The following is a 21,558-nucleotide window of genomic DNA, read 5'->3' on the forward strand; positions in this document are numbered from 1 at the left end:
TAATACCCAAGAAATTACAAAAGTAAAAAATGTTTTTCTAAAACAAGAAACACAATTAGCTAGAACAAAGAATACTGTTAACAATCTATCTGCTTCTGAAGTTGCTACAACAAAACGACTTGATGATTTAGCTGAAATAATTCTTAAACTTAAAAAGAAAGATAAAAAAATAAAAGAAGAATTGGAAAAAGAAATAGAAAAAGTAAAACATGAAGTGTTTCTTTTTGAATATAACAGTTTTTATGAAACAGATCCAAGGTTTAAATACGGTTTTTATGAATACGTAAAAATGAAAAAGTATTTTAACCGTCATGGTGCCTGGATAAATTCAACATATGAAGATATGGTCGGTCTGAACTATTTAAATGCATTTCAATTAAGACCTGGAATTATAGTAGATTTTAAAGATTTTATACACATAAACCAACAACATAAAGTGGCTGTACCAGATGTGCTTTTGAGGGGTGTGTTTATAGTCGAAAAACCTGGAACTTATATAATAGATATTAAGATTTTATTAGCGGGGGCCGGGTTTAAAGCTGAACCGAGTAAAAGTCATAAAAGTACAATATCGCATTTTATATTTAGGTGGTGGAATAATGATGATGATCTAATTTTTAGTACATTTATCAATACTGTAAATATAGCAGCCGAGGACTTTGACATTGGATCGGACAGAATAATATCTATGTATAAGAAAAAAATTAAAGTTTATCTAAAACAAGGGACAATGTTTGACATTCATACTTATGACGATTCAACATCTACAGAAATAAATTTTACGCTTTTGACGGATAGTTACATCAGATTCTACATATCGGATGAATATGTATCTTATGACGGAAACAGACTTTTGGATTAAAAACTTTAATTAATTACTGTGTTTTTATTTAAATGGAATAATTTATATAATGGGAATATTTAATAATATAAAGGAAAAAGTAAATAAAATAGAAAGACAAATAGAAAAACAATTAATAAGAAAACCTCCATTGTTTTTAACATGTTATACTGAAGATACCGATAGTGGATTATTTCAATGGAAAACTGTAAACGCTAGTCCTGGTTTAGTTCAAAATGGTAATAATGTAAGAATTAATTTTAATTGCATTTTAATTATTCTTGTTGATGCAATTAAAATAGCTAAAGGAGAAGCTAAATTACAGCTAAAAAATAAAGAAAATGTAATTCTTCAAAGTTACAATGCAAAAAATAATAGAAAAAATGAATCTATTTCTATTAATTATGCTAATGAATTTAAAATAAATGATGTTATTTATATTAATTCTTTAAACGTTAAAAATATTCAATTAACAATTTAAGGTTCTATAATTTAAGAGTTAATTTAAGAATAAGCTAATGTATCAATACCATTATCAAGAATATATCTTTTATCATCATAACATGGTAAAGATGTTTTATTTATAACATAACTGGAAAGATTGTGTTTATCAGAACGAATAACTTTAAAGGTGTGATTAGTTTGGGTTGAATTAAACAAAGTATCTTATAATTTTTATGAACTATTGTTTTCTTAACAACAAGTTTTCTAATTCCTTTACATTTTTTAATATTAACTTCGTTTTCTAATAAATATGAATACATTTTACTTCTTAATCCAACAAATTCAACAATGGGAATGCCTGCAGCTTCATCTTTAAATTTTCCAATTACTTTTTTATTGTTGTCGAAATAAAATTTTGAGTTGTTATCGTAATCACTATTATCAAATAAATCTTTGTCCTTATAAAAATCCTCATATGCATCTTTGGTTTTTATTTCATAACATAATGAATCAGTGTCAGTGAATAGTAATTTACAATTACCCTCGTACTTTTCCTTAATGTAATTATAATGAAAATCATACATTAAATATTTTGATAAATCTAGAATGCACATTCCAACATAACAAGGTCTGTTTAATAACAAACTTTCTTTTATTCTATGAATACCAAACAAATTATTGTTAAACATCGTTGAACTAACAAATGAAGGTTTGGCTATATATTTTAATAAAATGTTTTCATCATGAGTTAATTTAATATTAACCCTCTTACGTAAATTCTCCATCGTCTTACCGAATACAGAGTTGTTCATTAACTTAAAAAAGTCTTTTTCAAATGATTTTTTTGCTTTAGATCTTGTTTGAGTATTAAAATCAATATATTTTTTTAACCAAGGAGATGAATCAAAAGTTAATATTTTGTGTATTTTTGTTACTTTTAACCCTAATTGTGTATATAGTTCAAGATTTTTATAATGAACTACATAATTTTGTTTTTTTTTCATTAAAGTTGGAACTAATTTTTTTACATTAATTTTTCCTATTTCAAATTTTGTTTTAATATTTTTACTATAATTGGAAAGCCATTCGTCTGGTATTTTAATTTTTTCAGGGGCTAAAGGATAATCGTTGTGGGTTTTATGTAATTCTTTTGGATATTCAAGATCACATTCAACTATAAAGTTAGTTTTACCTTTTGCAATTAATTTCTTGAATTGTTTTTCAGATATAAATTTAAAGTTTCCAGAGGGTAAAGGTTGACACATGGCCCAACCGTAAAGGTTATTGGCGTCAAGGTACATAATGTATTTGCTGTCAAGTTAAGGATCATAATCTTTCATATATTTATTGTTTGCTTTACTGTATCTGTTTGAAATATAACTTATTCCTCCTCTCAGTCCTTTTCAATAAAAATATACATATCAATACCAGTTATTAAATCTTACTTAATTCCAGTCATTTTTAACATTGCATCCCAAGCTAAACCAGGGCTACTAAAATAATGACAAGGATCTAATTTGTAGTACTCTAAACATAGTTTTCTAAAATTTTCGAATACATCAGCTAAAAGTAATACGTCAGTTTTTAAATATAGATCATGATAAATTTCCCATTGTTTTAATTTTAAATTTATTCCAAACGTTTTTAGCATGTTCATATTCGTTGCCAGATATGTGTGTTTCATTTAAAATTGAATAAAACTCTTCTTTAGAAGGTAATTTTGTTTCTTTGAATTTTTTAAATGAATCCATGTAATCATATGGATAAACACCTTTTGTCTTTAATAATTCTATATTTTTATCAAATTCTTGAGATAAATATTTAAATTCTGGAATATTTTTTACTAGGTTATCCAATGATTGAGACATAAATTGGAATGAATCAATAAAAACCAAGTCGGAAATCATAAATGCCATATATCTTTCCATATTGTTAGGAATAACATTAATTTCTTTTTTGAATTTTCCTATTTGTTGCATAATAAAATGACTGTCATAACCTCTTAAATTATGAAAAATAACAGGAATTTTGTATGTTAGTCTAAAATTAATATTACATTCTGAGTGAGCACTTCCTCTGAATTTTCCTGTTATATGACAATGATCACGTACTGGCGCTTCACCTTCTATATATTCTTTTTCACAGATATGACAAAACTTTTGTTTTTTAAATTCACTTTCATCTTTTTTAGACATTCTCAAATCTTTGTTAAAATGTTCTTTAAATATTTCTTTACAATATTCCTCTTCCTCAAGCATTTTTTCAATAAACTTATAAACTGCATTAGGACCTCTATAAATCTGGGTTGGTTTAGTATAACTGTTATCATAACAACAAACAACTTTATAGCCGTAACCACAATCTATATGATTTTGATATGGTTCAGTAAATGAAGATTCAGTTGATGGTAAAGCAGTTAAAACTTTTTTAGTTATTGATTCAAAATCAGCATAAATTACAAAAGGTACTGCTATTTTATAACCTTTATAATAATTTTTAAATTGTATTTTACTTCCCTCTTTTGGCATTTTTATACCTTGAGTACCATTAATAGCTAAACAGTTTGGAATATGTTCATTTAATATTCTTTTTTGAGTAAAATGTTGTAAGCAACTTTTACAAAAATGTTTCTTGTTTGTATTTTTTGTTTTGTTATTCATTAATCTATTAAAGTCTTTTATCCAAACATAATGTTGGACTACAGTGGCTTTAACCCTCTTACAGTCATCATCAGTTATTTTATCATTAGTAATTAGCAACATGTCACACCTTTCGGAATATTGATATTTTGATATGTACAATGGATAAATTCCCGTAGGTTCTTCATAACCAAATATATTAAATGATATTTCATTTAAAACTTCTATTTTAGGTATTTGATTTAATGTAACAGGAAACTTTATTCCTTTATAATTAAGATCGTTTATATGTTTTTTTTAATAATTTGAAACTCTTTCAGAATGTTTTGTTACAGGAAATTTATAAGCTAAATGACACCATCTAAAACATTCATTATCATCGTTCTTTATATTTATTAATCCTTTGATTGAATTTTGTAATGGTTTTGGTAATTCTAAATAACTTGAAGCAGCCAATGGAGTATACTTATATCTATTTATATAATGAACATCAACTGACTCTATTCTCCAGCCACTTCCTTCTGAAATCCAATTACCAATTATATTTATTATTTCATCAAAGGCTTGATGTAAAGTGTTTTTTATTTCGTTTGTATTAATTATTTCTAAAGCCTTTGATTGAAAATAAGCTGATTTATATATTGTATCAGTTTTATCCATTTTTGCAAAAGTAATTTTTAAAACAACGTTTATTTTTATACCTTTTAAAGTTTTAAGTTCAGATTTAAGTATTTCATAAGAGTCGTTTATAGTTAAATATAATTGATTCTTTGGATCTTGTCTATACGTAATTTTAATTTCAAATTTCTTATAATATCGTTTTGTAGATCTCTCAATTTCCATCTATATATTATATTTAGAAAAAAAATCACTAAGGAAAAAAGGATTAAAAAATAATAAAATAAATAAAGTTTAAGAAGAACTAAAATATTTGAATTTATATCTTTTTCCGCTGGTTTTTGATATTCCACTTTTAACTTGGTTTTTTCCTTTGCAGCACATTGTTATTAACCCTGAATTAATATTAAGGTCTTTGGATGCTGCATAAGTGCTTTTATATGTTTTTTCTTCATTAGTGTCACAATCGGTTGCAATAACTTTTTTAGGATTGTTTCGAATATTATTTGGTCTGGGACAATCACATAATCTTTCAGCATTTTCTTCTTCAGTTAATAGACAACCACAGTCCCATTCAAATAAATTATTTTTTAAAAGATAAGGATCTATAACATTTTGTAATTTATCAATGACATGATTTTTATATTCATCGCTAACTATTTGATTAAGTTTTGATTTAATAACATTTCTTCTTTTAAGAACATTTTATATGAATTTTTGTCTGGATTCATTATTTCTCCTAAAGTGCTAGATAATTTTGGCATAATCATTCTATCTATCTTTCTATTAACCATCTATATAATATACTTATAGAAAAAAAATCTTTAAAAACACATCTAAAGAAATTATATTGATTTGAAAAATTTGTTTATATTATCTATATCTTTTGAATAAGATTTTAAAGTCATTTTTTCTAAATTGTTATCAACTGTTAAAATTTTAATACCTTCTTGAGACATTCTGTTTAACCATTCTTCATGTAATTTGTGTAGTTTTTCTAAATAATCTAAACCAACTTTATTTTCTTCCGTTCTGTTTCTTTTTTGAAGTCTTTTAAAACATATTTCTGGGTCGGTTTTAACATAAACAAATCCATCAATAGGGTTTTTTTCCGTATGGTTTTATAATATGATCAGTTAAGAAAAGATTGTATACTGCCCACTCGGGGTCATTTATAACACTGTTGTCGTGATGTTGTTTTGTAAAAACGTTACTGTTAGTTAAATAACAACGTTCAAGGACAGAAATACCATCAAACTGTTTAGCAGAAGATAACATTTTTATATGACTATTTAAAGTTGTTAGCTGAAAAGGAAATAAATATTTGGAAGGTTCTTGAGCAGCAAGTTCAAAATGGTTATATGAATTATAATCAGAGTCCATAACATTTTGCCATTCGTGAATTGGTTCTGGAATTATATTAAAATTAGGATTATATTCTTTAATAATATCTAAAAACGTACTTTTTCCTGATGCAATATTACCTTCAACTGATATAATTTTTCTCATTTATATAAAATACTTATAGAAAAAATCTTTAATAAATCTTTAATAATCTTTAATAAATCTTTAATAAATCTTTAACACAACTCTTCTTCTTTTTTACTTTTATATCCGTTAAGTTTAAATTCCTTCATATGCATTTCAACAGGTGTTGAATAATTTTTTTCTTCCTGCATTTCTAATTGTAAAAATATCTTGAATAACCTTTTTCTCTTCTTCTTTATTTACTTTTCCAGGATCATTAGGGTCATGAACAGCTAAAGCTGCAATTCGTGTTTTTGTTATAAGTTGTTTTATTTTGTGATGATGTGCTTTTAAAATAAATTTCTTGTCGTCAAGTTTTAGTCTGTTAGTAAATATGGTAATTACTGATGGAACAGCGCCAGCAACTGCTACAAATATAGGAATAGCTGGAACAAGTGCTAATGCAGCTAAACAACCAAAGACACCTGCTGTAATATATAACCCAGTACTTACTCTCCCACAAAATTTATAACTTTTTCTGTAAGCAGCAGCTAGTTTAGTTAAGTGAATAATTAATTGATCTATTGTTTCTATTCCATTATTATTAGAAATTAGATTTTTATTACTCATTTATATAATTAATATTAATATTTTTCAACTTAAATTTCTTCCAATTCACTAAATGATACCCAACTATTAAATTTTTCATTGTAACCTTTCCATTTTACTAAAGCTTGTTTTTTCTTATAGTCTCGTCTAATAACTTTTTCTATTCTAAAAACCTCTTGTGTAGTAGGTAAAAGTTCTTGTTCATAAAATGAACCTTGAATTATTTCATCATTTAAATCTTTAATAGTGTATGTTCTGGGATTTGTATTATTAATTTTATAAATTATAAATATTTCCTCTGTCCAGTTTGGTGTATATCCTTTTTCAAAATGTCTTTTCAGTTTGCTTAAGCGAACTCGATCACCAATTTTAAATTTTGCTTTACTCTTTGGTATCTTTAAATTACCATATAAATTAAAGTAAACAGTACCTTTATTTAAGTTTTTACTAGCTTCGGTTGGTGTCATTTTTATACTAGAATGTTTTGTTTTGTTATATTTATCAACCATATCTTGCAAATTATCTAAATAAGTATAAGTATTATTTGCTGTAAAATATTTCCACATTATTCTTTTTAAAGTTCTATTGAATCTTTCAATTACTACAGCTTTGCCTTCATTAAATGTATGATACATATTAATCTTATTTTTATTCAAAAATGATTCAAACTTTTTATTATAAAATTCTTTTCCTTCATGCACCCATAAATTTATTGGTAATCGCCCTTTTACAATTATTTTTTCAAATGCTTCTGTAACAGATTCTCCGGTTTTATTCTTTAAAGGAATAACCCAAGCATATTTACTGAATATATCAATAACGGTTAACAAGTACTTTACTCCTTTATTGTATTTTGATAAAGCTTGCATGTCAACTAAATCAGTTGACCAAGTATCATCAATGTCATTAACTATTACCCTTCGTTTTTGAAATTTTCGTTTAATTCGTTTGTGTTATTCTTCTGCTAATTCATCACTCCAATTTATTTCGGGGGTAGTAAAAGTTTGCTCTACCCCCTTTTCCCGTTTTTTGATTTTTGTCCGAGACCAAGTTTGTATTTCGTTTTGATAGCTGGTTTTACAACTAAATGTTTTGCAATCTTTTCTCCAAATGTTTTTGACTTAGTGTTATTTAAATTGGAAAGCATTTGTTTATCACATTCATTTTTAGTCGTAGCAAAAGTCATGATTCATACATACTGCATCTAGTTCGTTAACAGGGGGTCCATTGTCTAGGGGGTTCCCCGGCCCACAATAGTTATATCCTGGGAGGGTAAGTCCTTTTTTAGGTAACAAAGGTAACATTGCTTTATGGATATCTAATTTACCTCCAGTTTTGTTTTTAACGAATTTTGATTTCGTTTTTCCGCAAGATTTACATTTTGCTTTTATCATTAGCCTCCCGTTTTTTGTTGTAACATAATGAGAATTTATATTATCAGTAAATTTTCTTTCTTTCAAACAATATATTTTATTTTGTAAACTCATTTTATATTATATATGTTTAAAACTTTTTAGTATGTTTGAAATCTGTGGTTTTTAAAGTATTTTAATTTGTCCGACATTAGTTGGTTCGGACCGGGGATTGAAGGTCAAATGGGGTTATACTGTCTTCGCACAAACAATTACTTTACTACTTAGATCAACAGCAAAGCTTCAATACTCTTGTGTAATTTCAGGATGTACGAGCCTTTTTTTTTCAGGATATCCGCCATTTTGAAAAATGTTTTTTTTTTAATATTGATTTCTTGCCAAAAATAAATGCTAAATAATTAAAATATGGCTGATAATGTACCATTTAACCAACTAGATTCTACTTTGTGCGAAAAAAATGTTCACCCTTATTTTTGACTGGCATTTGCGTAAAATTGACTTAAGATTTACAATGGGGTAGAGGTAGGTAATTTCAAATATCTATTAAAGTAGATCAGGTTTGGTTTTGATATTTTCCTGACTGATACATATAATGATAAGCTATACTCGAAATAAAAGTTTTCAAGATAGCACTTTATATTATTTAGAATATATCTATTAAAACAGAAAGAGCAAAAAGTATCAAAATTCACCAGTTTTTAACAGATTTTTCTTAACAAATCTCGTAGATGCACGGTGACCCCCAACATTTTTTCTTTCCATTTTGAATCATTTTTGTGTGTCATTAAAGCTGAAAAATATTTTCAATATTTTTTGTAGATCGTAATACTTTTTCCATTGAAAATAAAGTGGGTGGGGTAATTATGTCAACATGTAAAATTTAAAGAGATTTGTTAGTGACATTTATGCTTTTATAATAAAAGGGAAAGGCATTGTTCTTATTTTACTTCCGTCAACTAGGATTTCTTAAATCATTTAAAGAAGTGAAAGAATTTTCAAAATCGGAGTAAAAATGAGAAAGTTATGAGCATTTAAATATTTGGTAAAATTGACGGCCATTTTGTTTCCATGGTAACAAAAAACGAAATGGCGGATTTATTGAATGTTTAGATACATATTTGAACTGTATTTACTTATTTCTTTAAAAAAAAATTTCTCTACTTTTTCCACCTTACACTCATGAAACATGAAAATTAATCTATTTATCATGTTTATAAGGTATTTTGCTAAATTAATCATTCAGCAGTGTGAAAATGACGCCATAAACACACTAAAATGGCTGCATCAATGATTAGCCATTTTCTTAAATTTCAAACTGCCATATCTTTTTTAATAATGGTCCGATTTTAAAATTTTTTTCAGCGTTATGAAAGGCTTGAGGATGGCTTTAAAGAATTAACTTATTTCAGGCTTTCCTTACCCTTTATATAATACTGACATCATCTTGTACTCATATTAACCTGTAAGACTGGATATCCCTATAACATTTAGTGGGATATTATATGTTTTATAAAGTATCACTATTTTTTCAAATTTACAAAATTTCAGAAATGCTTAAACAGTGGGTGAAGAAAATACCCTATAAAATTAAAACGAGTTGATGACCTGTGTTTTTTCTTCTCTTGTTTGTCTTGGAAATAAATGTTCTTCAAGCTCACTGAGTATGAAAAAATTCTTAACGTTACAAAAAATTCGTTCCTACATCCTTAAAGATTCTTCAAATAGAAGTAGTTTAAGTTTAATTACGGTCCATCCGCCCTTTCAGACACAATGAGGCATATAAATGCCACGTAAAGTATAGACCGCAAACATGCCCCTTATCATGTTCTTAAAGTGTGTTTTTGTTCTAATGTAGAGGTATTGATTACCTCTCTGCAAATCCCAGAGTTTCGTCCAAAGAGCATGAATTTAGTAGCCAAATTGAGACTACTGTAAGTAGAGCGGCCAATGAGACCTAAACGTACTCAAGTCTGGGTGTAACAGTCTTGTTTGGAAAAGCAAGCACTCGGACCGGACCGGACACACGTTCCTAGCGTAGACAATATAGCAGGAGTAGGAGAAGGCGAGCCACTCAGTTAATCGGGCTACTGGAGTCTCCAGCAGAGCCATGCCAAGTTTGGAACAAAAGTTAACTCGGATTCTTTTTATGTTTTGAAGTGAATAGGAGCCTGTTTTTATCTATCAATAAATGGTTTATTTTCTTTTATTTTTTGTTTTCTTTTCTGGTGTTTTTGTAATGTCAGGGCTATTACCAAATAGTTATAGTGTATAAACAAATTGTAGCACCTGCATTTTTTCTATATTGCCTATCATTTTTCTTCTTTTTGTTGCTGTTTGTCCAAAATTTTGTAACGACAAGCTGTATTTAGGTAGCTATATATTTCATATATGCATTCATACAAGCTCCATCTTTGATTTTTGCAATACCAGAGTAATTAACTTTCATAATTTGTTCTTATTATTATTCAACATCGTTTTGTCTTTTGGTGACAGGTATGCATTTTCTTCTTTTTGTTACAAAAATGATCTAAATTCCTTTTCATGACCTACGTTCTGAAATATTCTGTTGCTGTCTTCTGATTGGCTGAAAAAAATACTGCCTTAATTTGATTGGTTATTACTAATGCTTCAGTTCTGTGTGTCTTCTTACCATTAAATCGTTTTTTAAAATAAGCTATATACAAAATAGGCTTGGCAAGATGATACTCTACTGGGTATAAGTTATACGTGCCTTTAATTGTACCTTAAAGGGAGCAAACAGTCCACGATGGGGGTGGGGGTGGGGGGCAGTTTTATATCATCTATAATGTTCAGTCAGTGTCCAGCTCATAAGTGGGTTTTTATATCATAAGGGCAGGGTATTACTGTGGCACTTTTCCAGATTTGTCCTTCAACTGACTGAACATCTGCTTCACCTTTTTTTTTATCTTAGTGTAAAGTAAAGTATTTACTCCGTGCAGTCAGACAAGTTGGTCTAAATTACATCAAGCATTCTGGTCGGAAGGTATGCCGCATGGTTGGGTTTTGTTGCCATTTTTACTTGATTCGGGTTACCCTGCAGACCTATGGAAACAATGTATTGTACCCTCCATCATATGCATCTGGCATCCAGCTCATATGGAGAGGGTCGGGGACCTTAGTTTATTTTAAATTATTGGTCTGGGCGATATGCTTGGGACTTTATGGCATATTAACAGACCCGTCTTTCAGCCAGATGCATACTAGACCTTACTTGGTTTATTACTTACGCTATGTTAAATGGTAATCTTGGTTTTAATCTTTATTCTGTTTTCTGTTTTCTTATCGAGTTGTAAAAACGAGTTGAGCTTAGGCCAAAAACGGGTAGTAAATCTACAAATCACGACAAAGAAAACAAGAGCTCTGAACCAATCAGCGATCTTCTCTTGTTTGCCATGTTCGACTTGAAAATGTTAGCAATCTGGTAAAATGAACTTTTTGATTACGTTTTTTGTTATAGTATATTGATCAATTTCATCAATATTTTATTTTTTTAATGTGAGAGGACTTTCCTTTCGAATTAGTCCATTAACTAGTATTACTCTTGTCTGGTTATGCCAGATCGGTATGCCATTTTCTTCATTTCGTTTAATGTATTATTTTTTGAGCGCTTACAGTAAAGCCGCTATTTGTTGTATACATTCATGAAACTTAGTTTTCTTTTTTTAAACTGGTTTCTGCACCTTTCTTAATATAGATACTGTGGTTGTTATACCATCAGTTCGATAGCTTTTTAGAATTATGGTTTTAGGTCGGATGATACTAGGCTAGGTGGGGTGTTGTTGCCATTATTTGAGGGTGGGGATGCCTTAAGTCATTTGTGATCTTGCTTTGTATCATCCTTGTTATGCATCCAACATCCAGCTCATAATGTGATCTATTTTTGATGGGGAAAGGATATATAAGGCTGTTGGCAACGTGTGGGACCTGTATTTAAGTTGGATGCATACTTGACCGTACCTTATATATTATTCTTTCTTCAAATTGTTTGTATTTACATAACTAGGCAGAGAAAATCTAATTAATATTCTATATAGTACGAGACTGCCATTTACCGAAGTATGTTGAGCTTAAGCCAAAAAACGGATATTAAATTTACCAATCACGACAGAAAAGACAAGAGCTCTCGTCCAATCAGAGAGCTCCTTTCATCTGCCGTGTTCGGTATGATAATGTAAACAATGGAATTGGAATTGTGTCTAAACATGGGTATCATTTTAACGGTCAATTGTGTTTGTTATACTTGATCAATTCCTCTGATATTTCATTTATTCAATGTTTGTATATCTTTCTACCAGAATCACTTGCTAAATAGTGATTCTTGCGGCTAATTTAGCCAAACTGATACCCTTTTCTCTTCATTCTGTTCATTTGTCGTTGTACTTATCTCTACACTTTTAGTGTTTGTACAGACCGATTGGTGTAACTACCTGATTTCTTTATGCCAGTATTAGACCGGTAATGTTTGTTTTGTCTTAAAAATAAATTAAAGTTCAGGTTATTTCATAGTTTCAAACTTTATAGAGGGAAAAATAAATGGTTGATAATGAAATGTGTGTTGACGTCATTTTCACAACGTTGGAAAGACGTCTTTTTCACAACGTTGGACAAACGTTGTTTTTTCGTTGATAATGAAAGGTGCGTTGACGTCTTTTTTGCCGCCTTGGAAAGACGTCTTTTTCACAACGTTTGAAAGACGTAGTTTTTTCTTTGATTGTGAAAGGTGTTTTGACGTCTTTTGCAGTGTTGGAACGACATATTTTTCACAACTTTGGAAAGATGTATTTTTTACATTTGAATGACATCTTTTCTCAATGTTGTTTCGTTTAAAAGCACAAAAAAAACCCAACAGTCTATGGTTTTAAACAAAAGTGTACTGAATAATAGAATAGTCACAAGACGTATCTTAACATACTGGGTCTAGTAAGAAAACATACTAAATATGATTCAACTGAAATGTTTTTATTAAAAAGTACATATACCATTCAATCAAAAATAAATTTTGTTGATGCATGTAATCTGTAAAAAGAGCTGTTCAGGGTAAGCAACAGTCAATCGACTATTCAATAGCTTTTTACCAAAATATTTCATCAATAAATACAAGGATAAATACTTGTGGAAATGGGCAACCATTTCGTTTGAATGTAATAAAGTGTCATAGCATATCAAAACAAGAGCTGTCATAGAAGCAGCATATTTAACTATTTTAAAACTTGATACCAAGTGAAGAAACATTATCTTGAATTCTAGCATAAAACTGCTGTTTTTGTCACTTTTCGGGTGTGTCTTAACAGGGAGATTCTCGCGCTCACATGCTGTTGTAACACCTTTTCATTTATGCGCGTAAATGTATTACGGTCCCAAAACGAATAATTCAAAAGGAAATGACGTGAACGTGATAAAACAAACTTTACCGCGCATTTCATGGGAATTTAATGACATTGAGGGACAATATATTCATTTACTTGGTTTTGCGTTTTATGCCAGAATAGCGTTAGCGCATGTTATTTTCGTGTTATACCATCTACAGAATCCCTCGGGGATCATTGGTACCTGGCTTGGGTACCAACCAATCTCTCGTGATTCTGGAGATGCTGTAGCACGAAAAACATGCGTTATCCCTACACAATTACTTTATGTTTGAACAAAATGCATTGAATAATAGCCATAAATGAGTGAAACTGCCTAAAATTCCTTTAAATAATTCAAGAAATACTGGTTCAATACCACACTTCGGTCTGTGAAATCTGATCTTCGATGCCGGCAGAAAACAAGTAGGATAGCTCTGCATATAGTTTGTACAGTCTAGCTAAAATCTTAAAGTACTCACCCACAGTTTGGGTGAAATTTTTCAACATCTTCCTTTCAAAAAGTTTAGCAGAGAATGTGTATTTGACACAGAAATGTGATCTAAAACGGTTGAGAATAAAATTTAGATATTGGTAAAAATGCAACAGGAATGTAAATTTTCTGCAATATTTTAAATTTAGTATACTACATTCTGCACAAGATTTATTGTTATTTGATGGAATATCTTGCTTAATCATTCCAATAAGTTTGACTGAACCAATTTCCAACTCCAAAAAAGACCATAATTTATCCAAACTCGTTGACAGAGTTATCTCCTCTTGCCTACAGATGGAAATCATGATAGTAAGTAAGTAAGTAAGTGTTCAAAGTTTCAAAGCCGTATGTCAAATAGTTTTGACAAATACGTACTTGTACGCAAACTGAACCAATTTCTAAGTACAAAAAGGCCATAATTCAGCCAAAATAGTTGACAGAGTTATGAATACTTACTTACAGATGGCGATCATATAATAAATAAGTGTTCAAAGTTTCAAAGCCACACATCAAACAGTTTTCACAAAACATGGACTGGTAAGAAATTGTACCAATTTCCAAGTCCAAAAAGAGTCATAATTTAGCCAAAATACTTGTAAGAGTTATGTACTCTTACCTACAGATACAGACTATGGTATAATAATAATCAAGTGATAAAAGTTTCAATGTCATATGTCAAGTAGTTTACACAAAATATGAACTAGTAGGAAATAAAAGGTACCCTAATTCAGCAAAAGTCCTTGATAGAGTTATGTGCCTTTGCCTAAAATTGGATATGGTGATGATAACAAGTGTTGAAAGTTTCAAATCTTTATCCCCAAAGGTTTTGCCAAAATGTAAACTGGTACCAAAAACTTAACCAAGGTGTGACGCGAAGCTGATGCCGTATCGAGTAGGATAGCTATTATTATAGTTCAAATAGTAAAGTTATAAAGGACCAATTGCGGCATCTTTTATGCAGTTTCCGAAAATGATTTTAATAAAAAATCTTGCAAAAAAGTTCTATGTAGAACAATCTGAACAAAATACATTTTTTTTTTCATATATAACTTTCAGCCAGGTCATTTAATATTGATTTATGTGACAAATTATTTTAATTATTCTCAAAATCACTACAAATTGATAGTCTGCCCATCACTTAGCTTGAAACAACATTAACCTTAACCAACAAATTCTTGATTTTGCCTTGTGAATAAGTAAACTAATCCATTCACAAAAATATTAAGAATAAATAAAGTAAAGTTTAAGTGTAATGGACTGGCAAAACAATGAACAAACAACTGCAAATTTTTGAAAAACAATTCATTGTGCAAACTTTTTTTCTTGAGATACTATTTGAAATTTCTTCACCTTGAAGAATTTTAAATTATCTGAAAAAAATTCCAATAACACTGTGCATCCAGAAAATGTATTGGATACAAGTTCTTCAGTTTTGTATACAACAAAAAATCAAACTTAACTTGCACTGTTTTCACACATTTCATGTATATCACTTTTCAGCTGCATTTAGAATTTACTGAAAGATTCATTTTGTAAGTAGAACTGTTTTGCATTTAACACATTTTAAATTCAAATGTTTGTGTTTTAGAGCAGATTATACAGTATGTAAAACATGATTTCTACTATTTCAGATTTCCTTTTGAACTGGATTTCTATCTGATAGTGCATATATCAGTCAAAGGCACTTCTCCCACTCCTAGCTCCCCTTCCTGGTCCTATGTCTACGCAGGCTGAAAATATACATTTTAACACACATGTAAACTTAAATGTTTTGTTAAAAACTAGAAGATGATCACACATATTAGAATTATGTATAAAGTTAAATGTATGGTAAGGTGACGGTGTATCATTTTAAATGCATGACATACTAATTTCTTTACTTTATCACAAAGTTTATACGGTAATACAGTGGGTGGGATAGCGCCGATGTCGTGAATTCATTTCGGACATACTGAGTTTTCAAAATTTCTGGAGCCCTGAATACATTGGACGGGTTCATTCAAATGCTAGAATTTCTATTCTTACTAACACCATTCTCACGTAAGTATGATCAAATATCATTTCTTAAATATTTACCCTTCAAGATCGAAAACAATGTTGTCCTTTCTTCTCCCAGTTTGCTTTTCCTCTGATGTTAACATGGTCATTAGTTTCATTGTCATCAACCTGTGAAACAGAATGAATTTGGTGATAAAAAGTTAATAAAAAAGGTACAATTTGAATCTATATCACTAAAAATTAAATCAATAAGACAAGTATGCCAAGGAGCAGAGTGTTGAGCCCGCCAGCTGTCAAGTGGACCTTGGACCTAGGGACCTGGTTCTTGCGCATGACACTCCGTCTCATAATGGTAAACATTCATACCAAGTTATATCAAAATCCCTCCATGCATGAAGAACTGCTCTGGACAAACTTCAGTATGACAGTAGCCTCTTAACTGTGACCTCTGGACAAACTTCAGTATGACCGTAGCCTCTTAACTGTGACCTTGACCTTTGAGACAGGAACATGGGGTTTACACATGGCACACCTTCTCACTTAGGTAAACATTCATGCCAAATATAAACCAGATTGGTTCATGCATGTATAAGTTATGTTCCGGACAAAATCAAGACAGACACAAGCACATACATCGAAAGTGGCGACTATATCGAGCTCACCGTAAGTGGGTTCAACAAAATCTTGACACAAGACAAATACAACTCTTGCATAATCATTATTTTTCATTCTCTTAAAGTTTTTTTCTAAATTTAAAACATGCACAAAAATGCTTGTGAAACACGATTCAGATGAGTTTCAGTTAAATTCACGGAGGAAGTAAAAACAGGTAATAAATTTATGGAAACATTATTCCAATATTACTTACTTATCAAACACCATGATATCCTTGTACAGCTAGAAATTGTGCCACTGGCCCATGAGTAAGTGTTGTATATAAGCAGAAGATAAAGATTCTATTCACAGTCCCTCATAGATGTTCTTCCAACAGCAGACAACATGGAAACCTGTCAACAGCAAAAAATTTCAAATTAGAGCTACTTTGTAATAATCTACATTTTAAGCACACACAACAGTAGTACACCCATGCATAAAATAAATTTTGAGAATTTACTGTCTTGCATTTTAGATGTAAACAACCTTGAATCAGTTTCACAACTAGTTTACGGTTAACCTTTAGCCTACTAGCAACAAGTGATTCTGCCTTTGCGACCAGTGCAGACCAAGATCAGCCAGCACATCTGTGCAGGCAGATCATGGTCTGCACTGTTCGCTATTCAGTCAGTAAATTTTCAGTGAACACCCCTTCGAAAAATAGATGGTACTGTCCAAACTGAACGATGGATCAGTTCATTTTAGAAACTTAGCAGGGTAAAGGTTAATGAAAACTTATGCCTGACTAAACTCAGACATACCAAAGTCTTTGTAAAACAGATCCTAGGTTTTCTGCACGAGGCATATATGTTACTAGTCAAAATAATTCGCCGTTCAGATTGTTTTATATTTGTAACGGGCAATCTAAACGTCAAAACTTTGAAGGACCAAAATAATGGAATATAAAACACAGTACACATTCATGTAAAGTTATTGGTTTTGCGTTTTCGCATATTTGCATGTAGAGAAACGGTAAACTTTAATCGTGTACAGTAGATACATACATTTAAATCACCAGAAAATAAGTAATTTTGGATATTATTTGATAATTTTGCTATAAATCATTGAAAAATTGAATCCCCGTTCAATACATGTAAGTTTATTTGAATTTATAACTAATGTTTGAAAATAATCGGCATTTTAACCTATAGCATGTAAAGCATTGGCAGCGATGAAAAATTTCTTCGGAAATTGCTTCAACTATTTTGGTCTTTCGAGTGTTTGACGCAAGTGGGGATACTGCCCATATGAAAAGAATTATCCCAACATTTCCTAGGATTGCATCAAATTAATTGGACTATTATGTTACTTCTGAAGAGAATTATCAGGCGTCAAACGAATGTGAAGCAGTATAATAAATTATATTATATGGAGATGTCCAAATACAACATAACAGGATGTTTCGGGACAGTGTGATAACTTGACTGTCGCTGTCTCAACATGTCTAAACTTATTTGGCACGATTTCTTTCAGGAAATCTCTAAAACATGTGACGTCACGCAATGGCTTTGACTACAAACAAAATGTTAAAACTGTTGATTTTATGTTAGTCAATATGGTGACAGCGACAAGTAAGCATAGTTCCGGCTATATTTCTGTTGCCTTTAGATAATGGAACAACCTGTTCACACTGGCACTTCTGTTAAATTTTCTTGTTGTAAGGTGGATGGGGTGTGAATGCATTGCACGTTATTATGCAGAAGGGGTGATGGGCAGGGACTTTTTTCATATACAGACTTTTGGTGGCTTGATAGAATTTTGATCAGAATTGATAAAAAAAATATTGATTGAATCTGTGTTTTAAGAATATTGATGCAGTTAGAAAACATCACTGTTTACAAAAAAAAACATGGACGTCTAGCCGCTCACTGTCTTATCAGTTCTAAAAATAGAAACTACAACGGATTTGTTTACAAACACCATCTAGTCTAGTCCTATATCATGACCCGCATAAAATTAGTTTGACTACCACACCCCCAGCCGCTTCCAACAAGTAATGCTGTTTGGTGACAGATATCAACATACAAATGGCATGTAACTGTTAGACACTAAGCATACGTGAATTTATAAACTAAAAACCCTTTGTCAAATACTTTATTATTTATGGAAAGTTCTAACTATTTTTTGCACTGTAAACAGTAAAAGACTGCTAAATGTTGACAGTCTGATCTTCGTCGCATGCAAGATATTTTAAGTAAGTCCATTTCTAGCCTAAAATGCATAATTATTAATTTATCCTCATGCAGCACAACAATGTCAACATACAAATTACCGGTAATACCGCGAAAATATATGACAATATAAGTTATGGCCATAAGTTATAGCTATAACTTCAACAGTTTTAAAAACGTCATGACAAAAAATAACTGCTGTAAAAACTAACAACATACTTACAGGTGGAGAAGCCATGATTTGACATATAATCTGTACAGGGCGCTTTTGAAATACTTCCACGAATTTTCAGATCTCCGATCAACGACATGAACGAGCGAAAAAAGGCACGTGAGCTAGACCTGTTTTGATTGGTCAATTTCGAACACATGCCGGAAATCATGGGACGGAACTCTTTCGAGTTAATGTTAGATGGTTAAAGATACTAACCTCACGACATGACGAATAGCGCTAAACGACAAAAATGCAATAAAGTATTCACGCAATGAAATTATTTTTGCAGCTTGAAATATTTTAAAGTTTCAGTAGATCTAATGACGATGTTCCAACGTTTTTACAACGTCGGAATAGCGATGTCGGATTTTGGTCGCTGTAAAGCCGTTGAAACAACGTCGGAATTAGCGACGTCGGATTTTGGTCGCTGTAAAGCCGTTGGAACAACGTCGGGATAGCGACGTCGGACTTTGGTCGGTGTAAAGTCGTTGGAACAACGTCGGATTCTGGTCAACAACGTCGCGACCCTAAAACAACTATAAAAAGACGTCTTTGCGACGTCGTGTGTTTGCTGGGGTGCTAACAGAAAATCTGAGTCGAACCTTAAACGAAAGCCCAACTTTCAACTTATATATATTCTTTTGTATCTTATATACATTTCAACCCTTTATTACCTACAATACTGTAGGTATTTTGATATGGAAAATGGGCACATGGTATTGACAAGGCCTCTGAACTAAGAGATCCAATACCCAAAATTCTTGTTTTCGTTCAATTGCAACTGAATGTGCATATCGTCATTAGAAGGGTCATAAGTGAAGTTTTTGTGGTCCTTGTTTTCACCACTGTCCTATTTTGAAATGTTATCACAGTAACTTGTGTAAAAAATATAGGAGCAGATATCTGGTTTTTGTAGAATCGTATGCGATTTTCTTGAATTTGTTCACTTGGTTTGTGTATTATTCACCCGAAATATACCCTCTTCCGGCCGTTCTAATCCGCATACGTTTTCTCTATATACTGGAATTATTTAGTTTTCCAGGTTATGTATTTATAAAGTACTAGTACAGATTGACAAGTATGTTTTAATAAAAATGTAGAATGTGCGATATCTAATTACATTCTACTAGTGATCCGATTTCTTGTGTTTTGTTCATCCTGGAAGTTGTTAGTTTAAAGCCATTTTTTGTGTTTATTGTATTGTATTAATTTTTATCTTTATGTAAATGAGGAGGCAATTCTCACAAAAGCCGTTACAGGTAATAGAAGTTGGCAATCTGACTAAAGTACATCTCCTATTACGCTACGCATAGGATCTGACAACGAGCTATTGATAGCCTCGTTCTGACGACCCTTCCGCTGGCCAATCAAAAGCTAACTTACAACATTCTGCAAGCTTTAAAAAGCCTTGGTTTTTGATATCTACAATTTGTATGTCGAAAGATGTCAGATAGCCGGTTAGCTCAGTCGGTAGGGCACTTGCTCTGTAAGCGAGAGGTCCCGGGTTCAAGCCCTGGATTAACTGCAAATTTTTCTTACTCTTTGACATTCGAACAAGTTGTCTGATTGGTTCAAACAAAAATAGATTTGCGAAAATAAAAATAGCAATATTGGAAATCCAAAATATACAGAAGGCGTATATGAATGGGTCGTTCTCAGATCTTCGTTTAGAAGATCAAGTACTTTAGTCAGATTGTAGAAGTTAGGGTCCACTTTTTGTATCTTATGTTACTAGCGCCCTTTACCCTGAGAGTATATTGCTCCTATAGCGTAATATACCAGTGCTGTTTGCCTTACATGGTATCCTCCTACTGGGAGGTGCAGATAGGAACTCAACCCCCCTGGTTCTTGACGTCTATCGATCGTTTCTACTTTTTATTGAATGGTGAGGTACTTTAGGTAGGTGAGGGTAGTGCGCGCACCTGCATCACCTCCATCCGGTCCGCGCTTTTGCTGTTGTTGCATGTAGGTCAATCCGATTTTGAGCTGTAGCTCCTTTATATACCAACAAAGTAGGTCATCCGAAAAGTTGAAATTTTTGGGCGCGGACCGGATGGAAATAAGTCAGGTGCTCTTTACAGCTATGAGCAGATATGATGATTTAATTCAAAATTTCCAAAATTTGAAATTACTGTCATGAATTCATTATTGAATATTTTACTGTGAAAGTTTCAACGTTATTTGTCTTGGACCAATAGCTTTATGTTAGTATAGCAAAAATTGCCGAAAGTCTGGGGATCGCCAATACCCCTTATTCTATGCAGGGGCTGTTTTTTTGTTCAATTTCATCAAAATAAAATGCTTTTAGCGCGTTTTTTTGTTATAATAATTAAATGAATGTTCTAGAACTTTTGATTTATTTTTGTCAGTCTGCTCCAGGGTTTTGACTTGTGGAATGCTTGCTTTTTTTCCGTTCCCTTTTCTTTTATTTTCGATTAGGGCGAATTTTTTCAGTCCTCGTTGGGTCTGTTTTTTAACTGTCGATTTTTTTCACATTGGTATGTCTTTATGAGAATTACCTCCCTTTATTAAAATATATATTCGTTATTTATATGTTACATATTTGACATCTACATGCAATTACTTTTATATACAACAAAAATATATAGATAAAAATAATAAAAACTCTATATCACGTATTTGGGAGGCTTCATTGGTGCGGGACTCC

At 31.1% G+C, this 21,558-nt stretch overlaps 1 long non-coding RNA gene across 2 annotated transcripts; it reads right to left on the reverse strand.

Moving 5' to 3' along the window:
• Window positions 1-15,243: 15,243 nt before the first annotated feature.
• LOC123536760 (uncharacterized) lies at window positions 15,244-18,968 on the reverse strand. Of its 2 annotated transcripts, none has more exons than XR_008372792.1 (4): window positions 18,896-18,914; window positions 16,720-16,858; window positions 15,930-16,019; window positions 15,244-15,583 (listed from the first exon to the last, which is right to left on the reverse strand). It is a non-coding gene; the product is annotated as an uncharacterized LOC123536760 (long non-coding RNA). The 2 variants fall into 2 exon arrangements; XR_008372791.1 differs by having other exon boundaries at window positions 15,246-15,583; window positions 18,900-18,968.
• Window positions 18,969-21,558: the final 2,590 nt, after the last annotated feature.

Source organism: Mercenaria mercenaria, chromosome 10 (assembly GCF_021730395.1).
Source record: "Mercenaria mercenaria strain notata chromosome 10, MADL_Memer_1, whole genome shotgun sequence".
Lineage (NCBI taxonomy): Eukaryota > Metazoa > Mollusca > Bivalvia > Venerida > Veneridae > Mercenaria > Mercenaria mercenaria.